The following is a 23,981-nucleotide window of genomic DNA, read 5'->3' as shown; positions in this document are numbered from 1 at the left end:
TAATTTCCAGATAGCGTATGGTGTGTTTAGTTAAAAATACTAGTGATTTTCTGCTTTGGTATATGACAATGGAGGACACATGGATTCACCACTAAACACCAGAACCAGAACAAAAATCGAAACAGTGGACAGAATCTGGTTCTTCAATTCCAAAGAAGGGGAAGGCAATTTCATCAGTGGGTAAGATCTTGGCATCGAGCTTTTGGGATATGAAAGGAGTTTTGTTAATTCGCAATTTTTAAAAGATAAAACAATAACTTCAGAATATTATTTAACCTTAGAAAGGTTCTGTATATAAAATACGGGAAAACGCACCTGGCTTGCAGAAGGAAAAAATCGTCTTTCATTAAGACAATGCACAATTGTGTCGTGGCAATGCGAAAAATTGAGAGATATGTGCTATTAAGTGATGAAACATCCTTCTGTTCTCCATATTTGGCTCACTCAGATTTCTCCGCCTTCCTAATATTCGAAGTGTTCCTTGCCGGTAAGAATTTTTCGTCCAACCAATGAAGCACTATATCATTAAAACCTATCGCTGTTCTTCACTTTTTGGGCTCAATCCATGTTTTTTGCTATGATATAAGCAGTTAAAGTGATTTAGAGATTTAACGCAATCTGACACTTATCATATCTACCCAATGAGTGGCGCCCATGGTGGTGAGTGAAAAACATAAGGGTACAATATGAGTTTGTGGCTGTTATAAGCATCTATTGATGCTCAATCAAATGCAGATGTTTATTTAATTCTTCGCCCTGAAGAGCTACTGGTTAAGTCATCAGGAAGCCAGTTAATTCTGAAATAGATTGAGTTGGCACTTAGGTGGAATTACTTTTAAATGCAGAATCAAAGCGTTTTATGGTAATCAGTATGCCTTAAAGGTTAAATCAATATAATAAGTTTTCCTTTTATTGTTGTGAGTGCTCCTACAACATTTCAAAAATGCTTAGAGTAGCTTATACAGGGGCTACCACAAACAGCAGAGTATTTCTATGACATTATAATCACTGGGTCTATCAGGGAGTAACAGTTAAACAATTTAAAACAGCTATTTAACAGACATATAGTTAGTGGGTGCAGCTATAAATTAAATAACTGTAATATTTTCCAACTAAGTGTTTAGTACCTCAGCTGCATACTGATCTTAGATGGTGTCAGGCCCACATCAGCTCAGACCAAAACGAATGACAAATGTTCTGTACCCAAAAATTTGAAGGAACTCCAATCATTCTTAGACAAGATTAATTAGTACAGCAAATTCAAACTGAATGCCATGCAGGGAACGTTTTACCCTGGTGATACATACTTCAAAAATTGGGAAGAATGTTATAGTTTCATGTAAGTCCATGAAGGCATGGAAAATTATCAGAAGCGCAGATGAATTAGGGCTAAACAAAAATGGTGGCACTTACTATTTTTTACAGTATCAAGGAATCAGAAACAAAATTCGAATTGGACATTGATAATAAACCTCTAATTTCGTTTTTCACCCAGAAGAAAACCTATCAGATTAGACAACAAACGAAATACAGGGATAAGCGCTGTTTTTAAGCATTTCTCATTGTAAAATCCGCTACCAGTCCACTGTTTCCTGCTCGATAAAAACATTAAGGTCATACTTTACAAATTCTTCGTGACAGTGCAGGAGATTCACAGATCAACATCTACGGTCTGCATAGAAGTATGTTACACATGTTTAAGTTCGCCACATTTTAGATTCAGCACAGACTAAATGTTAATCAGGGAGTATGTGTGATGGTAACAGAAGAGTCCTACAACTGGGTTGTGATCCCAGCTATGCTCAAGTGTCACTGTCTCAGCCTAATACACAAGACACACTTGGTGACATCTAGGATGAGGATATTGGAAATTCACCATGAAAAATTGGCTGAAGACTGGTGCTGGTATGGAGAGTGTGGTTCAGGCCTGCCAAAAATTCTCATGAGATTACTTGGGTACAGTGTGGTATCCCCCCCCCCCTTATTCTTGATAAGTCATGGGACTGTAAGCACATTAGCTTTGCTCTGTCTTACTTCCCATACATTGTCTAGATATCATCAATGAGATCAGCCGCTGTAATCCAGGCACTAGCTATGAAATTCACCTTAGAAAGGGCGCTACAAGCCATTATATCTGACAATGACCCACAGTTCACTTCAGGTGAGCTCTGTTACTTTCGTCAAATCCTGAAACAGAGAAATTGGTGTGTACTTTCAAGGCCCAAACACAATATTTATAATGAAGACTTATGAGGAAATGGTGACATGCTTCCTTGCTTTGTATAGATTTATCCTCATACACAGCCATTGCCCAGTCAAAATGCTGCATGAGTTTCCTTTTTCTATATATCCTGCACTCAGCCCAGTGGGCACAGTCCTCATATGTACTACAATACAGGCTCTCTGGTCTGGGATCTCCAAAAAGGCTGTACAGTAGGGTCGACTCTAGTAATCATTACTGGTCATAGGCATCATTGATTGTTTGAAGTAGAAGCTAAACAAGAACAGCTGTAACTACAACAACTAACTGTCATTACATCCTGACATGACATCGTCATTTTCCAATAAATCACGCGAGGCTTTCTTTGGTACTGGCTATTCCTCCCAGCCAATTGAGGTCCAGAACGCTCCAGTCAAGACTTCCACACACTGTCCACTAAAGCTGCTTGCCTCCAGCTGTGGTAGGACATGGGTATGACCTCTAACAAACCTATAGCCACGCCAGGCTGAGACCACAGGCAATTAGCTAAGGGGAGTTATAGTGATCGAACCACTGCCTCCAATTGTGGAAGCCCTATCGCTACCAGAAGAACAAGTCTCTAAGACCCTGCCCAAGACACCAATTCTTACTGAGCTGTTGGAAGCAAGTCCCATGTCCCTGCCAACTTATGTCACTGATTCTGGTAGTTCTCGCCCCCCCCCCCCAACCAGGGGATCTAGTACCCAACCACTCCAGTGTCCAGTGATATGGAGACCAACTCAGAGGACTGTGGCGATAGTAAGGATCCAGAGAGGTCACTGTGAACATGTCACATGGAAATGGCTATTGGCCCTCTACAGGAGAAAAATACTTGGCTTGATGAGTGAATCGCCAGTTTATCACGTTACTGGAGCCTCTACACACTGATTCTTGAATACATTGGCGTCTCGCTTTTTAGACATGACCTTTGATTTGGAAGTCAGTCTGATTGTGTGTTGACGTGTAAGACTATTCTGGATTTGTTCGCCAGTGCTGATTTGATTACCCATTACCTGCAGTTATAATGTCAGCTCTGTGCAGCATTTTCGGACCTTGACAATGCAGTGATTTTGATTTCCATATGCTATGTGGTTTGTGGCATTGACTTGTCAGGCTGTGACACAAAGATGTTAATTCTTGAGTCTTCCTTTTCTGTAGTTTCAGTTAGTCATGTTGGTAACAAGGGGGAATATTTTTGTGCCCCTAAATTAGTTCTTTTCTTTTCTCAGTATTTTTAGACCAATTTGTTACATTCTTTTCATACTTAATATTAGTAATAATTACTTACCTTTTGATCATTTTGTACAATGCTATGAACAAATCAGTTCAAAGAAGTGTACAATACACAGAATTAGGTAACAGAGCATGGAAACAAAAGTTTGTCTTAATCATCCACAAACACTTATAGAGTTACACACACACACACACACACACACACACACACACACGCACACATCCCTTATATCACTTCAGACACATAATTTCACTCACGTATTCATTGTCACTCTTCTCCAGGCTCACTTCAACAGCTTTGTGTGTGCCCTACTCCTGAAACAATCTAAACATAGAAGCAGCAGCATATACTTTCATTATAAAAAGAACATAGTGTAATACATCATAAATATTCATGAATGAAGTGGAAAATCTACATCAATGTGAATAATTCAGCTATTTCTCAATGATATATAAACTATTAGATTTTAGAACTTTTTAAAACTTTCTTAAATATACCTAACATATTTAAAATCTTTACTACCGCAGGCAGTCCGTTGAAGTTTATTTTAACTTTATATCATATACTTTCCTTGTGTATCATGATCTTGCAATGTACTTCTCTATGAAAATTACTCCTACTTCTAATTTTGGAATTTGTAACTTGTGTGTTTAATACTAAAGATTCCCTACGTGATTTAAAGCAAATCACATACACACACACACACACTCTCTCTCTCTCTCTCTCTCTCTCTCTCACTCACACACACACACACACACACACACACACACACACACACACACACACACACACATATATATATATATATATATATATATATATATATATATATATATATACAGCCATTTGAAAACATGTTTGCTAGGTAGATATGAAATGGCATAGTTGTAGTGGTGGGTACTTACATCGGAATGGCTGATGTCATTTGATGTCTATCCTACCTCTATGACCTGGTTCAAACCTCATTCACATGTCTGTGAGTATTAGAGCAACATGGTTGAGTACGTATTTGTAGAATATAGAACATGATCCTTCTATATGGTGAAGCTCACATTAATGGAAGAGCTGTTCATTGCTTTTATCAAGATCGTTATCTACAACATCCAACTTCATTGCAAGCCCTTTTCGCCACAATTACGCAACTTCTTCAAGAAAGGGTTACCTTCTCCGTCAGCAGATGTGACTGTGGTGCTCCAAGGAGACACTGCATACCTGAAGTGGAAAAGGCTGTACTGCGTCATGTCGAAGAGAACATGTCAATGAGTACATGAGCAATTTCTTTGGTTATTAATGAATGCAACTGTAAAACAAGTGATGCACTGGGTCACACCTAGTAAATTATTTGTGAAAGTTGTCGTGTTACCAATATGTTATCAAATGATTGTAACATGGAATCGTAGGTTTCCGGACATGGGTTTGTATTCAAAATATGATGCACTCATTCTCTTCTACAAGCCCTAGAAGTCTGTAACAGGAATTTCTGAAACCCTGTAAGTATACAAGGTATAATATGAATAAGTGCAGATACTTCTGCTGATGACTGAGGAAGGTGTATTGAACAACATTAAATTACTGTTTCCATCATTTGTATACTAATAATTATAGCCATTACGAGTTGTATGGTTTTAGGTTGGCTAGTCCCTCCAAGTACATGTGGCAAGAGCAAGCTGCTAATGCTTATTCTCTCCTGGGCAGGTCAGGTGTTGAAACGTGGACATGTGGATGCAAAATGTTAAATCTACACTAACAAGTTTAGTCCACTTAACGTTACTATTATCTATCCTTTTTTAGCTAGTTCACTGTTACTTGAATCTCGGGTGTGAGGTGTATCAGTTTTATGTGGGACATCATATATACACTCCTGGAAATTGAAATAAGAACACCGTGAATTCATTGTCCCAGGAAGGGGAAACTTTATTGACACATTCCTGGGGTCAGATACATCACATGATCACACTGACAGAACCACAGGCACATAGACACAGGCAACAGAGCATGCACAAGTCGGCACTAGTACAGTGTATATCCACCTTTCGCAGCAATGCAGGCTGCTATTCTCCCATGGAGACGATCGTAGAGATGCTGGATGTAGTCCTGTGGAACGGCTTGCCATGCCATTTCCACCTGGCGCCTCAGTTGGACCAGCGTTCGTGCTGGACGTGCAGACCGCGTGAGACGACGCTTCATCCAGTCCCAAACATGCTCAATGGGGGACAGATCCGGAGATCTTGCTGGCCAGGGTAGTTGACTTACACCTTCTAGAGCACGTTGGGTGGCACGGGATACATGCGGACGTGCATTGTCCTGTTGGAACAGCAAGTTCCCTTGCCGGTCTAGGAATGGTAGAACGATGGGTTCGATGACGGTTTCGATGTACCGTGCACTATTCAGTGTCCCCTCGACGATCACCAGTGGTGTACGGCCAGTGTAGGAGGTCGCTCCGCACACCATGATGCCGGGTGTTGGCCCTGTGTGCCTCGGTCGTATGCAGTCCTGATTGTGGCGCTCACCTGCATGGCGCCAAACACGCATACGACCATCATTGGCACCAAGGCAGAAGCGATTCTCATCGCTGAAGACGACACGTCTCCATTCGTCCCTCCATTCACGCCTGTCGCGACACCACTGGAGGCGGGCTGCACGATGTTGGGGCGTGAGCGGAAGACGGCCTAACGGTGTGCGGGACCGTAGCCCAGCTTCATGGAGACGGTTGCGAATGGTCCTCGCCGATACCCCAGGAGCAACAGTGTCCCTAATTTGCTGGGAAGTGGCGGTGCGGTCCCCTACGGCACTGCGTAGGATCCTACGGTCTTGGCGTGCATCCGTGCGTCGCTGCGGTCCGGTCCCAGGTCGACGGGCACGTGCACCTTCCGCCGACCACTGGCGACAACATCGATGTACTGTGGAGACCTCACGCCCCACGTGTTGAGCAATTCGGCGGTACGTCCACCCGGCCTCCCGCATGCCCACTATACGCCCTCGCTCAAAGTCCGTCAACTGCACATACGGTTCACGTCCACGCTGTCGCGGCATGCTACCAGTGTTAAAGACTGCGTTGGAGCTCCGTATGCCACGGCAAACTGGCTGACACTGACGGCGGCGGTGCACAAATGCTGCGCAGCTAGCGCCATTCGACGGCCAACACCGCGGTTCCTGGTGTGTCCGCTGTGCCGTGCGTGTGATCATTGCTTGTACAGCCCTCTCGCAGTGTCCGGAGCAAGTATGGTGGGTCTGACACACTGGTGTCAATGTGTTCTTTTTTCCATTTCCAGGAGTATATATATATATATATATATATATATATATATATATATATATATATACTACCTAAAGTTTTCTGCATGGTTGTAACTGCCCCATGAAGTGGACTATGCGTGTCAGTATATACTATTCATTTTCTATCCATGCATCACACTTGAGAACCTGACCTGCTCCCCAGGGGAAAATAAACATTAGTGGGTTGCATGTGCCACAATTACTTGGGGGTATTAAACAACCTAAAAATATACTACTCGTAATAGATATAGTTACTAGCATGCAAATGAAGTAAACAGTGATGTAACATTGTCCAGTACAATGTCCTCAGTCACCAGTAGAATTATCTGCAACTACACCCACAACATGCTGTCTATTAAAACTGATAGAAGTTTCATTTAAATTGATTTGTACGTATTAGGTTCAAATACCTCAGCTATATGATAAAAATAGTGTTCCATTTAAAAAGTTATAACATCTTGCTGCAACTTTCTGGAAAGGGAATTAATAAACTATGTTCATAACTCTGCAGGAAGAGTATAGTCTTGCATTTAAGTAAATTTTCTTGCCTCTATAATTTTGTTAGCTACAGAGAAAAGTACCTTATCTGAACACCCTGTATTCTCTCTCTCTCTTATCTCCCCCCCCCCCCCTCTCTCTCTCTCTCTCTCTCTCTCTCTCTCTCTCTCTCTCTCTCTCTCACACACACACACACACACACACACACACACACACACTATATAATGCTGAGGCAGAGGTTTCGAAACCAGATTTTAAACTGCGAAACTTTGTAGGGGCAGATGTGATCTCTGACCATAATGTATTGATTATGAGCTGCAGAATAAATCTGAATAAATTGCAGCAAAGTAGTAAATTAAGGATATGGGACCTGGATAAATTGAAAGCACCATCAGTATCCTGAAAGAGTAAAAATTTTAAATTCTTTAAAAAATGTTCCTACATGATTCTGTATTGATTTTTCAGTCATTATCCATTTTACTCGTTTTTGTATTTGAAATGGTTGTTTCGCAAAACTTTCTTTTCGTCAGAACATCAGGCTATGGACATCGCCATAGTAAGCATATAAAGCGTCATAGTAAGCATATAATACTCTTTCAATGTTACAGTAAATCCTAAGCATACTTAAAACGTAACAGTATTCACTTAGTTTTTTGTTAAGTAGTTCAACATTTTTCCCGTCTTAAATTATAATTTATCCAAACTCCTAGAAGCTTTGAGTAAGATGTTTCTCAGCGCTTCAGTACCCTAATTCCAATGTTACATTGCTTCTGGCTCATGTCTGTAAAGCTCATCCACGCCATTTTCCTTTCATTTACTACTGTGGCAGATGTATTGGGAATTGATGAAGTTGAGAACAGTCGTTAAGATACAAACAAGCATTGACCTAAGAGTGTGCAAGTGATCTTTGCCTTTTACACTTTTCTTATTATGATGTTCTTTGCTCTCTCTCGTTGTTTTAATGTGTTCTAGACCTCATGTTGTTGTATGGTGTGGAAAGATAAGAGTATAATGAAGTGTCGATATTAACAAACTTGTGTCTTAAATGATGTGATACTGGCATCCCCTAAAGTGGTAACCTCAAAAGTGAATGGTGATTCTTTCTTTTATTGTCATGCTGCATACACTACGCAACAGATTCTCACAACAACACTTTGAAGACGGAATGTCAAGTTTGCCGTCAGCTAGTAGTGTTGTACTGCCGCCAACTGCTGTTGTTCTCCGCACCGGTTCAAACAATAACATTGTTAACTTAGTCTGCATCATAAAAATTGCGCTCTTCTGGCATACAAGAGCAAAACTTTGACTTAAGCGGGTGGAAGCCATTTCCGGCTGCATGGCATTGTCTCAGATAGAGATCAGTTTACTTTGATTATTTCCCAGTGTAATTAAGTATAACTGAACAACTTGGCGATATTCTGACTCAACAATTGGATAGGTTATTTAAAGAAATTGTGCTGTAGCATTTTCTTTTACCGCCGAAATCGCGACTTAAGCGGATTGTGGACAGACAGTTTTGTGGTGGTGTTTCCCCATCCCAGATGCTTCAGTCATATGTTCTGCTGACGGGAAAAGAATTGTTGTCAGAACAATCATTGAAGCTGTTTCGTCTCCATCCCCTGTCTAATAATGTGCAAGCTGTTCTCTCTGCTTTCCCTGAACTCTCTGTGGATGAAATGGCACATAAGGCAGATGCTGTGGCGATTGCCTGTTTAAACGGTAATTCGTGCGCCGCGATGAGTAAGGTTATGTGTGATGGCCCCCAATCATGCATGCAAGCAGTGACGACTGCAGTGGGCCCAGACTCGCTAATTTCACAATATGCGTTGAGTGATACAATGAAGGCTTTCACGACCGGGTGGTACTGTTGTTGATAGTTCTTCCGGGTCATATGGCCGTGGTACATGGAATACTTCTATTCCTAACGTTTTGTCCAATACTACGCTGGACATCCTCAGAGGTATGGCTGATCCTGTTGAGTCCTGAGTATTCCATGGAACACGGCCATGTGACCTGGAAGAATTATCAACAACATGCGCTGAGTGGTTTGACAAACTGATCAACGAAATGGCCAGGCTTAATTCGCGGCTTTCAAGGAAGGGAGGCTACGACGGTAGTGACAAATGTGCCTCTCCCACACGCCACAGATGCCGGTGCTGGTACCTCGAGCGTTTTGGCAAAGCTACGAGACATTGCACCCGTCCCTGTGTATACGCAAGAAGGCGCAAGTGCTCTTCCAAATCCTACATACCGCCAACCATTCAACAAGATAGCTACAGTATGGGCAGCTGATGGTTCCGCAAGATTATTAATCACAGACAAAGCGTCAGGAGATCGTTTTCTAGTAGATACTGGTTCGGAATTAGTGTGGTTCGCCGCGCGGGATTAGCCGAGCAGTCTGGGGCGCTGCAGTCATGGACTGTGCAGCTGGTCCCGGCGGAGGTTCGAGTGCTCCCTTCGGCATGGGTGCGTGTGTTTGTCCTTAGGATAATTTAGGTTAAGTAGTGTGTAAGCTTAGGGACTGATGACCTTAGCAGTTAAGTCCCATAAGATTTCACACACATTTGAACATTTTAGTGTGGTTCCAGAGAGAAAAGGTGAATTCTACCGATCCACCGGCAACTGCTAACGATTCGTACATTGTGACGTTTCGGAAGAAGGCGCTGAGATTGGTATTTGATGACAGGTTTTATCCTACTTGGACGTTTGTGCTTGGTGACGTTTCAGGATCAATCGCGTGCGTAGATTTTCTCGAGCATTGTCAGATGGTACCTAATTTAGTGCACTGTTGTCTGATAAGAATACTTCTGTCTGTCAAGCTCTTGACCTACCGAGCCTGCACTGCACAATGCTGCTCATATCGGCTGCGTAAAAATATCCAAGCTTTCCTTGCCTACCGCTCCAGACGATTTGCATCTGTCTCCTTTCTTGTCTGGGCAACGGCCTTGCCGCAGTGGATACACCGGTTCCCATGAGATCACTGAAGTTAAGCGCTGTCGGGCGTGGTCGGCACTTGGACAGGTGACCATCCAGGCCGCCTTGCGCCGTTGCCATTCTTCGGGGTGCACTCAGCCTCGTGATGCCAATTGAGGAGCTACTCGGCCGAATAATAGCGGCTTCGGTCAAGAATATCATCTTACAACTGGGAGAGCGGACCCTATGCCCCTCCTATCCGCATCCTCCACCGAGGATGACACGGCGGTCGGATGGTCCCGGTAGGCCACTCGTGGCCTGAAGACGGAGTGCTCCTATCTTGTCTGAATGCGGAATGCACTTCTGTGTATTACCGAGAAGCTTGCGATTCCTGATCACGTGACAGTCGTGAGGTGCTGAGTTATGTGAAGTGCGGTTGATGCTTGACGCAAAAATTTGTGAGATCAACGTATTATACGCTAAGAAAGTCGTTATCGTACTACATGAGAACAATGCTCATTTGAGACTGAATGTGGCAGGCACTGGAGAATGGTTGAAAGAAACAATCAATGTATTATGGCGCCTGCATGACACGGTGGCTGTCTTGGGGCTGAGCTCTTTTCTTTCCCCTTCGTCCCCCTCCAGGTGCACACCACTGACGGAGGACGGCCTTGGTCAGATGCTCCTGCAGAAGTTCCCGGCGCTGACGGACTCCATTGTGTCTTAGGGTAAAGTGAGGTTTTATACTACTCTTCACATAACAACTTTTCCTGAGCAACCAGTGTTTAGTCAGCGTAAAGGTTTGCGTCCCGAGAAACTGCACGCAACTGAAGTTGTATTTGATGAAATGGGACGGTGTCAAGATCACATAATGCACGGGCATCGCCACTACAGATGGTGAAGAAAAAAGATAGATCATGGTGAATTTGTGTGGATTAAAGGGGTCTCAATGCTTGTACTGTCCCTTATACACATATCAAAAAAACATTTGCATCACCCCAGTTCCCAGAACTCATAAAGTGAAACGTTGACTGTGGATGTCGTATCACAGACACAGTCCCTTTGATTGTTCAGAGATGTCACTAAACTCGCCCAAAGATGTAAACAACCATGCATGAGCAGAGCCTATTAGACAGAGGGGGTCCGACAGCCGATCAGTTACAGTCATTCCAACAGGAATGAGGTACACGGCTTGTGTTGTTTGTAGTTCAACCATGCCTAGACGGTCAGTACCGCGGTTTGATCGCGTCCGCATTGTTACTTTGTGTTGTGGACTGGCAAGACAGCCAATCCACAATGACGGGTAGCCGAAAGGCACGCGTTTAAGCTCACGCAGGATGGCGTGAGGTCTGGAACAGGTCAGGGATATGAGACTAGCAAAAATAGTACGTATCTGTTGGAATACTTAACTTTAATCCATAATTGGTGAACATCAGGCTGACGGTACATGTATCACAAGATAAATAGCAATTGATAATCGCGCCTTGCTAGGTCGTAGCAATTGACGTAGCTGAAGGCTATGCTAACTATCGTCTCGGCAAATGAGAGCGTAATTTGTCAGTGAACCATCGCTAGCAAAATCGGCTGTACAACTGGGGCGAGTGCTAGGAAGTCTCTCTAGACCTGCCGTGTGGCGGCACTCGGTCTGCAATCACTGACAGTGTCGACACGCGGGTCCGACGTATACTAACGGACCGCGGCCGATTTAAAGGCTACCACCTAGCAAGTGTGGTGTCTGGCGGTGACACCACACTTTGTACCAGGAAGGGCTCTCTACAAGGAAAGTGTCCAGGCGTCTCGGATTGAACCAAAACGATGTTATTCGGACATGGAGGAGATACAGAGAGACAGGAACTGTCGATGACATGCCTCGCTCAGGCCGCCCAAGGGCTACTACTGCAGTGTATGACGGCTGCCTATGGATTATGGCTTGGAGGAACCCTGACAGCAACGCCACTATGTTGAATTATGCTTTTTGTGCAGCCACAGGACATCGTGTTAACGACTCAGACTGTGCACAATAGGCTGCATGATGCGCAACGTCACTCCTGACCATCTTTGCAACCACGACACCATGCAGCGCAGTGCAGATGGGCCCAACAACATGCCAGATGGACCGCTCAGGATTAGCATCACGTTCTCCTCACCGATGAGTGACGCCTATGCCTTCAACCAGACAATCGCTTGAGACGCCTTTGGAGGCAACCCGGTGAGGCTGAACGCCTTAGACACACTATCCAGCGAGTGCAGCAAGATGGAGGTTCCCTGTTGTTTTGGTGTGTCATTATGTGGAGCCGACGTATGCCACTGGTGGTCATGGAAGGCGCCGTAACGATTGTACGATAAGTGAATCCTCCGACCGGTAGTGCAACCATATAGGCAGCATATTGGCGAGGCATTCGCCCCCATCGTGCACATCTTGTGAATGACTTCCTTCAGCATAACGACATCGCTCGACTAGAGTGGCCAGCATTTTCTCCAGCTATTAGCTGAAAAAAAAAAAGAAATTCTTTCATAAGCTTTTGATAATCACCTTGCTGTGGCATCTTTGGACGTGAAATAACCAGTGAATTAATCTCTAATGTCTTGGGCATTCTGCATTGGATGCCGTCGAATGTTTCTTAATCCTGTAAACATTGCAGGAGGAGTGATCTCATTTCTCCAAGTTCCTGGCGCTAGGTGCTGGTACTCCTCATGATCCACTGCTCCTACAGTTGCATAAATTTGTCAGTCAGCAAAAGTATTTCGCAGGAAATTATGAAGGTGTGTACAAGTCATACTACAATTTGGGGTTTCTCAGGCTGTAGTAATATAGGCTTTCTTAGTATCCAGAACATGGAAGAATGTATTTTGAAAGCATTTTCCACAATCCGCCGTGCTCTTGAAAGCCTGTCGTAAAAAGTTTTCTTTATTGACCTCCAAGGTTGTTATTCACAATATGATGCTTCATATGATTGTTGAGGGGAAACGCATCATCTGTGATAGTAATGTTCTCTATCCAGATAGAAATGACTGAAAAGGAAGCATAGCTCCGTTAATAATATCCTCTGTGGCTTTTGCAATACAGTGTATAGATTTTACCACTACATATAATTTTCATGTGGTAGCAACAAAAGTGTCTGCAGCTCGTGGTCTTGTGGTAGTGTTCTCGCTACCCACGCACAGGGTCCCGGTTTCGATTCCCAGCGGGATCAGGGATTTTTTCTGCCTTGTGATGACTGGGTGTTGTTGTGTCGTCTTCATCATCATCATTCATCACCATTACGGTCGGAGGAAGGCAATGGCAAACCACCTCCGCTAGGACCTTGCCTAGTACAACGGTGCGGGTCTCTCACCTCCTCCTCGGAGTATGGGACCTCATCATCATCAGCAACAAAAGTGCCTATATCATCACAAGTTTTAACTATAATCCCAATGTATTGTCTGTTGAGATCTAAAGTAACAATAATAAAATGATACTCACTATTTAATCAGTTAAACCCACCAATTTTAATACATGGAGACTTTAATGCTCATAATTCTTTATGGAGCTGCAAAATCAATAACATCTTGAGAGAAGCCATTTTGGAAGCAACGGTTGAATTTAATTTATTCATACTAAACGATGAGTCTCTGACACTGTTTACTATGCCACACAAGAGAAACTCGGCTGTTGTTGATTTATCTACTGGTTTAGCATTCCTGAAAGACACATTTGAGTGGAAAGTTAGCTCATATCCGATAGGTTCCAGTCACTTGCCAATTGAAATATCAGTATATAATTCCCCAAAAATGTTATCTACGAACCAAAATCGAGATGGAATGCAAGGAAAAGCAAACTTTAACATAGGATGTATTACATTTTACCTATCAGAAGAATGCCATAGTTTCTATACTTAATTTGTAAATGTGGTCAGTGCAGTAGTGTAAACCTCCATTCCTCAAACGAAGGCGGCAAGAAATCTGAAATTTCGATCTGTATTGTGGTGTAATTCTGAGTGTTCACGTGTAAATGTAAATTAGCATTTACACAACAAAAGCATAATAACGCGTGGGAACAGTCTTGCAACTATGAGAAAGTAGGTGTGAAAGCTAAACGATTCCTTAAGCTCCAAAGGGCAGCTCCAAAGGGCAGCTTCCTGAAAAAAATGTTGTGAAAGGTCTGCAAGAAACGCCCCTCTCTCAGAGGTATAGGCAATGATAACAAGAATCAACAACAAACCTCTACTACCAAAACCTATAAAAAATTGGCTTTGAATCTTCTCTGATATTGTTACGCCTCCATCAGCAGAATGGGAACCATTGCAGTTTAAAAAAGCATTTACAAAGAAGCACAGCCATCTAGTGAATCATTTACAAAACCTTCTACAATCCAAGAATTAGAAATGGTACTGGTACTTAAAAGTCCAAATAATACAGCACTGGGAATATTACCCTAAGATATCCAGTAGCAGCAAAAGACATACTGTTGCAAGTCTTTAATAGAATATCGGTAGAAAGCGAAATTCCTCAAGAATGGACCACACAAATTTGCATTTATACTAAAACCCAGTAAAGATGCTTCAACTGCAGATTCGTATCATTCAATAGCACTGTCATCGTGCTTAGCAAAGATTTTTGAACACCTTCTCAAATCACATTTCGAGAAGTGGTTGGAACATAATAAAATTTTGCGTGTCACAGTATGGCTTTCGGAAAGGTGTTTGGTATCCTCACTGTTGTGTTGGCAGAAGAGCCAACACAGTGTTACGAATGGAGGCCGAAATGCACGCGTTTTAGCTCACGCAGGCTGGCGTGAGGAGGGAAGGACTCTACTGACGTGAGGTCTGGAACATGACAAGGAATTAGAATTCAGAAAGCGGACGTAATTAGTTTCATACTTAACTTTAATCCATTACTGATGAACGTCGCTCTTGACGGTACATGATTCGCAATATTATCTGTTCAGAATAGTAACTGAATATGGCGCCTTGCTAGGTCGTAGCAAATGACGTAGCTGAAGGCTATGCTAAACTGTCGTCTCGTCAAATGAGAGCGTATGTAGACAGTGAACCATCGTTAGCAAAGTCGGCTGTCCAACTGGGGCGAGTGCTAGGGAGTCTCTCTAGACTAGACCTGCCATGTGGCGGCACTCGGTCTGCAATCACTGATAGTGGCGACACGCGGGTCCGACGTATACTAACAGACCGCGGACGATTTAAAGGCTACCACCTAGCAAGTGTGGTGTCTGGCGGTGATACCACACTCACAATGGAAACTGAAAAAGTTTTCGATGAGAAAGATTATACATTAAAAGTTTATCCTTCGATATATCGAGAATTTGTACAGAAACCAGATGGCAGTTATAAGAGTCAAGGGACATGAAAGGGAAGCAGTGGTTGGGAAGGGAGTGAGACAGGGTTGTAGCCTCTCCCCGATGTTATTCAATCTGTATATTGAGCAAGCAGTAAAGGAAACAAAAGAAAAATTTGGAATAGGTATTAAAATCCAGGAAGAAGAAATAAAAACTTTGAGGTTCGCCGATGACATTGTAATTCTGTCAGAGACAGCAAAGGACTTGGAAGAGCAATTGAATGGAATGGACAGTGTCTTGAAAGGAGGATATAAGATGAACATCAACAAAAGTAAAACAAGGATAATGAAATGTAGTCGAATTAAGTCGGGTGATGCTGAGGGAATTAGATTAGGAAATGAGACACTTAAAGTAGTAAAGGAGTTTTGCTATTTGGGGAGCAAAATAACTGATGATGGTCGAAGTAGAGAGGATATAAAATGTAGACTGGCAATGGCAAGGAAAGCGTTTCTGAAGAAGAGAAATTTGTTAACATCGGGTATAGATTTAAGTGTCAGGAAGTCGTTTCTGAAAGTATTTGTATGGAGTGTAGCCATGTATGGAAGTGAAACATGGACAATAAATAGTGTGGACAAGAAGAGCATAGAAGCTTTCGAAATGTGGTGCTACAGAAGAATGTTGAAGATTAGGTGGGTAGATCTCGTAACTAATGAGGAGGTATTGAATAGGATTGGGGAGAAGAGAAGTTTGTGGCACAACTTGACTAGAAGAAGGGATCGGTTGGTAGGACATGTCCTGAGGCATCAAGGGATCACAAATTTAGCATTGGAGGGCAGCGTGGAGGGTAAAAATCGTAGAGGGAGACCAAGAGATGAATACACTAAGCAGATTCAGAAGCATGTAGGTTGCAGTAGGTACTGGGAGATGAAGAAGCTTGCACAAGATAGATTAGCATGGAGAGCTGCATCAAACCAGTCTCAGGACTGAAGACCACAACAACAACAATATCGAGAGCAAATCACTCTGTTGACCTTTACTTACTCTTGTAGAAGTAAGACCACTTAGTTGTTCCACACATTTATCTTAATTTTCTTCAAACTTATTTACACCGTATAACCGTTTCTACATCTACATCTATGCATATACTCTGCAAAATACCATGGTGTGCATGGTTGAGGGCATGTCCCATTGTACCAGTTATTAGGGTTTCTTCTTGCTCCATCCACGTATGGAAAGCAGGAAGAATTATTATTTGAATCCCTCTATGTGTGCAGTAATTATTCTAATATTCTCCATATGAACCCTATGTGAGCGATATGTGGGGGATTTTAGTATATTCTTAGAGTCATCATTTAAGGCTGGTTCTTAAAACTCTGTTAATAGAATTTCTCAGGATAGTTTACATGTATCGTCAAGAATCTTCCAGTTTAATTCCTTGAGTATCTCTGTGACTCTCTAACACAGATCTAACAAACCTATGATCATTAATGCCGCCCTTCTCTCTATAGTTCAATATCTCCTGTTAACGGTATTTGGTACAGGTCCCACACACTTCAGCAATATTCTAGAAACGATCACATGTGTTATTTGTATGCAATCTCCTTTGTTGACTGATTCTACCAATGCTACCCATTTTACTCACAAATGAGACTATGTGATCATTCAGTTTCAGACCCCCACAGAGTGTTACATCCGGGTATTTGGATGAGTTGGCCGAGTCCAATGATGACTCATTGATATTATAGTCATAGGATACTTCGTTTTTCTGTTTTGTGATGTACCCAATTTTACATTGCTGAACGTTTAAAGCAAGTTCCCAATCTTTGCACCATTTCGAAATCTTGTCAAGACCTGACTGAATATTTATGCAGCTCCTGTCAGACAGTACTTCATTTCATATCACTGCATCGTCTTTTAAAAGCCTGATATTGCTATTAATATTGTCTGAAAGGTCATTAATATACAACATGAACAGCAACGGTTCCAAACACTTCCCTGGGTTACACCTGAAGTTACTTCAACACTTGACAATGACCCTCCACCCAAGGTAACATGCTGTGTCCTCCCTACTAAAAAGTCCTCAATCCAGTCACAAATTTGACGTGATACACCATATGATCGTTCTTTTGACAATAAGCGTAGGTGTTGTACTGAGTCAAAAGCTTTTCACAAATCAAGAAATACCGCACCTACCTGACTGCCTTGACCCAATATGTCATGTGAGAAAAGTGTGAGTTGGGTCTCACTGAGTGATGTTTTCGGAATCGATTCTTGTTGCCACTGAGGAGGTCATTCTGTCCAAGATAGCTCATTATGTTTGAGCTCAGAATATATTCCAAGATTCAACTAGAAAACAAAGTCAAGGATAAGGATGGTAGTTTTGTGGATCACTTCGACTACTCTTCTTGTAGAAGAGCGTGACCTGTGCTTTTTCCCAAGAAGTAGGTACGGTATTTTGTTCGAAGGATCTACCATAGATTATAATTAGAAGAGGGGCTTACTCAGCCACAAATTCAGTATAGAATCTGATAGGGAATCCCTCGGCCCTGGAGCTGTGTTCAGTCTTAATGATTTCAGCTGTTTCTCGACACCACTGACATTAATACTTATTTTATTCACCTTTTCAGTGGTATGAGAATTAAACTGGGGCAATTCTTTTGTAAAGGAACATTTGAAAACGGAGTTAAGCATTTCAGATTTTTCTTTGTTATCCTCAATTTCAGTTCCTGCCTCATTCGCTAGGGTCTGGACAGTAACTTTGGTGCCACTAGCAGCCTTACGTAAGAGTAGAATTTCTTTGGGTTTTGTGAAATATGATTTGTCAATATCCTGCTACAGTAGTCACTGAAAGCATCACACATTCCTCCCTTAACAGCCAAACGCGTTTCATTCAGCATATCTCTACAATCTACATATAGCCCTACACTTTATTTTACACCTGTTACGCAGTAAGCTCTGTTTCTTTACATTATATAGGAAGACAAGAGTTTATATGCACCTTTCTTAGTGTGGAAAGGAGTACCTCAAGGAGCTATTCTAAGTCTCCTCTTACATGCCTTATTTATAGCAGATTTGGAAAACATATTTGGCCTCACTAATCATGTGCTACAATTGGCAGTGATGTCTGCTTTTTACAGCATCTATCAGTCTGGAATTGTGTTGCTCACGGATGAACAATGCTGCTGATCTACTATTTGTATGGTTGCTGAAGAAAGGTCTCAGTTTGTCACCATCAAAATCTCTGTAGTTTTCTTTACATGAAAACACCAAACATACCCAACAAATTCGATAGGCCTGGGAACTTTTAAATTTCGTGTACGAACATCAGCAAAAGTGTTTCTGGATAGCAGGCTGTACAGAACATGTTAATCATGTTGCAATTGTTAAATGTCTCCCCGCTGTGGCGTCAATTTAGTTTTATTTGGATTCCTGGCTTCATTTTATTGAATTATTCGTTGACCAGCGTTCAGGTATTCATTTCGTGATCGAACAGTACTGATTCAATCACTGAATAATGATTTACTTTACTTTGTTAAGTTCCTTATGCATAAACTACGTTGTACCAAAGCTGTTTCGCGTTAACGACAAAACACATTCACCCTCATCAATAGTTTATCTTTGATCGTATTAGTTGGGTTGCGCATGCTCTGTGTTGTGGCGGGGAATGCCATGAAATTGAAAGGAAATGTGTTTCGAAGAGTTGACGTATTATGTTACTCATCATCATCATCGGAAAACGCGAATGTGAGTGGCTGTATATGTGTGCACCCCATTTTTGTTTCTGTTTATAAATCGGAGTTACGTGTAATGTACGTTCCTCGTACAGACCTGCGAAAAATACGTTATTGAGTACAATACGGAGGCAAAGCATCTATATTTTCTTATAACTGTTCATGTAGCTAACGATTTGTGTATTGCATTCTGTTTTACACCCCTATTGTTTCCTAACCAGTTGGATGTTTATGTAACGCCAGAAATGTATATTTACATACTTGGAGACGAACTACATTCCTGATGCACTGGTCTTGGAATACTACTATATTTTTTTATTGTTCATTGTGGAAGCTATGGATCCTGATGAGCTGCGAGTAGATGAACACTGTTGAGAGTTGGCTGTTCCATGTGGACGAATTAGTACAGTGTAGGGAGTCGAAATTTGGGTTACAGTAGTACTGTTGGGCACCAAGTTTCGGGTGACACATCAAATGTATAACGCTCATTCAGTTATTTGCTGTGGTTTTGTTTCTTCATCCGAAGATACATATTATTGAGCGTCACTTCGGAAGTTGCTTGCAGTTTTATGGTGAAGGGCAAGGATATATTTTTTTTCGTCACTTGTTTCATCACAAATCTCACAAGTCAATGTTCGCAGTTTTTTTGCTATCTGTTAAGGGACATCTTTGTAGTTATATTGGAAGACATTTTTGCAATACATTTACGATGGCCTGAGGCGTCTCCTTAATTATGTAAAGATACCAGTTATTTGCAGAAAGATAGTTGTTTCAGGGGGAGAGGGAGGACCTGTCAGATTATATTCCCACCACAAGTCAGACGGGGAATCAGTGGATGCCTATACAAACGTCTGAGTTTCTGTAGCGTACCCATATAAATTTAATATTCATGATTTGCGTTAGGTACCCATAACTGCTAGTAAAAAAATTACTCTCCTAGTATACTTCTATTAGAAATCAAAACATAGCATTAAACAAATTTTTGAAGGTGTATCAGTGAGACTAAGTAACATGGGGGTGTATGGGATTGGCAGAATATAAGGAAATGTGGGAATGTTAATCATAGTGGTGTGAATGTTTATGCTACATATAATGGTTAAAATTTTTCCTAGACAAACAGTGGCACACACTCTCCAGTTTGCATGGTGAAGATTTTCTAAAACTAACTTTGTGGTATGATTTATGTTAGGAAAATATGTATGCTAATACCAAAGTAACACATTCTGGGTACACATCTTTCAGCTAATAACCTGATGACTGAGCTTAGTGCTCAACACACATCACCACCTACCACCCCCATAATAATATTTATACACTTGCTAGTGTATATTTTAGTTAGTGTAATAGTGAATCACCTGTGACATCTTGGATATGGTGACAGAGAGCTCAGGAGCATAAAAAGACATCTGTCAGTTTGGAAACTGATAATGTGGTTGTGAGTTGGCAAAACTAATGAACGTAAAAGTGAAATAAAGATTGCGGTAACAGACTGATCAATAGCATCGTTTGATGTCTATGTTTGTGCCATATTTAACACACTTTTTGCTATATAAACTAAAATTGTGAGGTAAATTTAGAAAACGTGTTTGATAATGTACAAGTCTTTGAGTATTTTGATACATATCATATACATAAACTATGAGAAAGTGCAACAGGATTTCACTACATAATTTCCACAAGTAGGCTTATATTTTTTCTTCTGTGAACCATTTGAATTTGGTACTTTGACATTTTCACCAACCAGTAGGAATGCTATTTGTATCACTTTGATAGGGGACAAAATCTCCTTTTGTGAGGATATCAACATTTTTGCAGATGTGGTACTAAACAGCCTTCTTGAACTTGCCACTATAATCTACCGTATTAGTTCCCTCAGACAAAACACGATGCCCAGTTCTTGGAAAAAGGCACAGGTCACACCTGTCTGCGGGAAGGGTAGTAGGACTGATCCACAAAACTACTGTCAAATATCCTTTGACATTGATTTGTTGTAGAATTGTAGAACATATTCTGAGCTCAAAGATAATGAGATATCTTGAACAGAATGATCTCCTCCATGCCAATTGGCAATATTTTCGAAAACATCGCTCATGTGAAACCCAACTCTCACTTTTCTCTCATGACATACCGAAAGCTTGGAATCAGGGCCACCAGGTAGATGCAGTGTTTCTTGATTTCCAAAAAGCGTTTGACTCCATATTGTACGTATGTGTATTGTCAAAAGAACAAACATATGGTGTATCAGGTCAAATTTGTGACTGGATTTAGGACATTTTAGTAGGGAGGACACAACATGTTATTTTGGATGGAGAGTTATCGTCAAATGTAGAAGTAACTTCAGGTGTAACCCAGGGAAGTGTTTGGAGCCCTTGCTGTTCATGTTGTATATTAATGGCCTTTCAGACAATATTAATAGTAATATCAGCCTTTTCAAAGATGATGCAGTGATATGGAATGAAGTACTGTCTGACAGGAGCAGCATAAATATTGTCAGGTCTTGGCAAGATTTCGAAGTGGTGCAAAGATTGGGAACTTGCTTTAAACGTTCAACAGTGTAAAAGTGTGTACATCACAAAACAGAAAACGATGTATTTGACTATAATATCAATAAATCACTATTGGAATCGGCCCACTCATCCAAATACCTGGATGTAACACTCAGTAGGGATACAAAATAGAATGATCACATAGGCTCAGTCATAAGGGTTGAGCTGGTGGTAGACTTTGGTTTCTTGATAGAATACAGGGGAAGTGCAATCAGTCTACAAACGAGATTGCTTACAAATCACTCATGCAACCCATCCGAGAATATTATTCAAGTGTGTGGGACCCACGCCAAATAGGACTAACAGGCAATATTGAACATTTACAGAGAAGGGCAGTACAAATGGTCACAGGTTTGTTTAATCCATGGGAGAGTGTCACAGAGACACTGAAGGAAATTGAATTCTTGCAGACAGACATTAACTATCCCGAGAAAGTCTATTAACAATGTTTCAAGAACCGGCTTTAAATGATTTCTGTAGGGATACACTACAGCCCCCTACGTATCACTCACATGCATTGTGGGGATACAATTAGAGTAATTAGTGCACGCACAGAGGCATTCAATCGATCATTCTTCCCGTGCTCAATATGTGAATGGAACAAGAAGAAACCCTAAGAACTGGTACAGTGGGATGTACCATCTACTATGCACATCATGGTGGTTTGCAGAGTATAGATGTAGATATAGAGTAGATATAGATATGTTATGCATTATTTTTGACAAATTCAGTACCAACTGAAGAAGAACCATCTAAGAACATTTTCAGGAGTGAAAGTATTCATATTCCCACTAACCCCCCATTACCAAATTGGACCAAGGATCTTCATGGCATGGTTTCCGCGTATCAGTGGTAGAGAATGATACTGTAAGTGGAACATTGTTAAGTGAGTATGTGTGAAAATACCATACTAATATATGTATCCTGAAGAGGGACAGCAACATTTTTAGTTGTTGACGAGCAACAATCTGGATGTTTTTCTGATCTGGCCCTATAACATTGACATGACTTGTCTTGCTGGTACTGGGAATTACTGAAAGTAGGGGAAAATGCAGCTGTTATGTTTCCCAAGGACATGCACCTGTTCTGTATAGCTTCATGTTGATAATGTCCCCTTGGGTCAGATATCCTGGAGGTAAAATAATCCCATTCACGTCTCTGTGTGGGACCTAATCAGGATGATGATAGAAAAAAAAGCAAAACTGACATTCAATGAATAAGTATGTGGATCACTTAATGGAGTAGATACATCAGAGAATTTAGGAAGTTTAAGTGGCTGGGTTGAAGTTATTGTGGGAAATAGTGCAGTTTCAGGGAGAACAGGACTTCTGGTCAGGCGAGTGCTGGGCTATAAACACTAAATCAGATGGGGATAATGCAGGAGTAGGTCTAATAATGAATAAGAGAATTGGAATTTAGGTAAGCTGTGACACCATACTAACATTATCATAGTCAGGTTACACATAAAGCCAATTCCCATCATAGCAGCGTGCTAACTATGCGGGTGAAGAAGAGATTGAAATACTGTGAAGTGAAAGTTAAGGGAGACAAAAATTTTTGATGGTTGACCGGAATTTGAAAGTAAGCCAAGAAAGAAGAGTAAACATAGGAAAGCAACATGTGCTAGAGTGTAAGGAACGAAAGAGGCAGCTGGTAGAATTTTGTGCAGAGCACAGTTTAGTTATTACTAATATTTGATTTAAGAATAATGAAAGAAGATTGTATACGTGGAAGAAACCTAGAGAACAGGAAGGTTTCTGATATATATTTATTAGGTTTGTAATATGAAACAACAGCTAGCTGCAAGTATGGTGCAAACAAGTTTATTTGAATCTCTAACAAATCCGTTTTCAAATGGCTCTTACAGACTCTTTTTGCTTTCATATTGGGGCCATGTTTTGTAATAATTATTTGTTTTATGCAGTAGTTTACATTTCTGTGTGGCAAATTTGTCATGTATTTGTTATAGACCTACATTTTAAAATTTCCATGTTTTGGTACTTGCAGTGTTTCAGTGCTGTTAAATTCTTGCAGAACTTGTTAATGCACTCCCTCCCTCCCTCCCCTTTTATTCTTAGTAATAAAGTCAATGAATGATACATGTAAGTTTAAATGTAACACTTAGTAACTTTTAATGTCGGGAGTATCGTCTCGTCCCTTATTTTAATGTAATTCTTGCTGTAAAAATGTTAAAAAGTACTTTTATAAATGCCCAGATTTTGGGCATTTAAAACTGCTTTGGACAAATTCCCAGACAAGTGCCCATTTATAA

General features: G+C 41.3%; 1 protein-coding gene across 3 annotated transcripts in view; it reads left to right on the top strand.

The window, feature by feature from the left end:
- Positions 1 to 19,048: 19,048 nt before the first annotated feature.
- Positions 19,049 to 23,981, top strand: part of LOC124555377 — a 145,973-nt gene continuing 141,040 nt past the window's right edge. For all 3 annotated transcript variants that reach the window (XM_047129268.1, XM_047129269.1, XM_047129267.1), the window contains exon 1: positions 19,049 to 19,176. The gene's annotated coding sequence lies outside the window, so the exon portion shown is untranslated. The remainder of the gene's footprint in view (positions 19,177 to 23,981) is intronic.

The sequence above is a fragment of the Schistocerca americana genome, chromosome X, assembly GCF_021461395.2.
Source record: "Schistocerca americana isolate TAMUIC-IGC-003095 chromosome X, iqSchAmer2.1, whole genome shotgun sequence".
Classification (NCBI taxonomy): domain Eukaryota; kingdom Metazoa; phylum Arthropoda; class Insecta; order Orthoptera; family Acrididae; genus Schistocerca; species Schistocerca americana.
This window is presented reverse-complemented; position numbering and strand designations above follow the sequence as displayed.